This window comes from Pseudophryne corroboree, chromosome 8 (genome assembly GCF_028390025.1).
Source record: "Pseudophryne corroboree isolate aPseCor3 chromosome 8, aPseCor3.hap2, whole genome shotgun sequence".
NCBI classification, from domain to species: domain Eukaryota; kingdom Metazoa; phylum Chordata; class Amphibia; order Anura; family Myobatrachidae; genus Pseudophryne; species Pseudophryne corroboree.
In genome coordinates this window covers 228,086,108-228,086,766 of record NC_086451.1, presented here as the reverse complement: position 1 = coordinate 228,086,766, position 659 = coordinate 228,086,108, and the positions used below count along the sequence as shown (strand labels likewise).

At 36.4% G+C, this 659-nt stretch overlaps 1 pseudogene; it reads right to left on the bottom strand.

The window, feature by feature from the left end:
* Positions 1 to 245: 245 nt before the first annotated feature.
* On the bottom strand, positions 246 to 364 carry LOC134950246 (5S ribosomal RNA; annotated as a pseudogene).
* Between the last annotated feature and the right edge of the window lie 295 nt (positions 365 to 659).

Below are 659 nucleotides of genomic sequence, written 5' to 3'. Positions count from 1 at the left end.
ATCCTTACAAAGAAATAAGGATCAATTAAGGTTAGAGATAAAAAAAAAGGGGCAGACTAGATGGGCCAAGTGGTTCTTATCTGCTGACAAATTCTATGTTTCTATGTTTCTATGTACCTATAAATGAGTATTATTTTGTTGTGTCAGACGGAAGATCGAAAAGTAAAAAGATTAAAAAAATTGAAGAAAGATAAGAGCAGTGATTCTGCTGTCAGTATTAGGCAAGGAATCGTACTAAATAAATGATTCTACTAAACTCAGTATTCCCTGGTGGTCGCCCATCCAGGTACTGACCAAGCCCACCACTGTTTAGCTTCCAAGATCGGATGGTATTGGGCGTCTTCAGTGTGGTATGATAGTAGATTGTTCGGACGCATCAACTCCCTGGATCACTAATGAGAGATCACTATCAGGAAATTGATTGATTAGATAAAATGAGAAATAGCATAAAGGTGGATCTGCTGCCAATATTAGGCGGAGATGGAATTTGAATGTTATGATCATCCGTATTAATACTCTGGATCATTGGTGAGAGTCCACGAATAAGAAAAGAGCTAGTTTCAGTACCAAGAAATAAAGTAGATTAAACACATATATATGCAAATACAAATTGTAAATAGAGATGCAATTACAACGTGGTTTCTTGCACAAAAATCCAC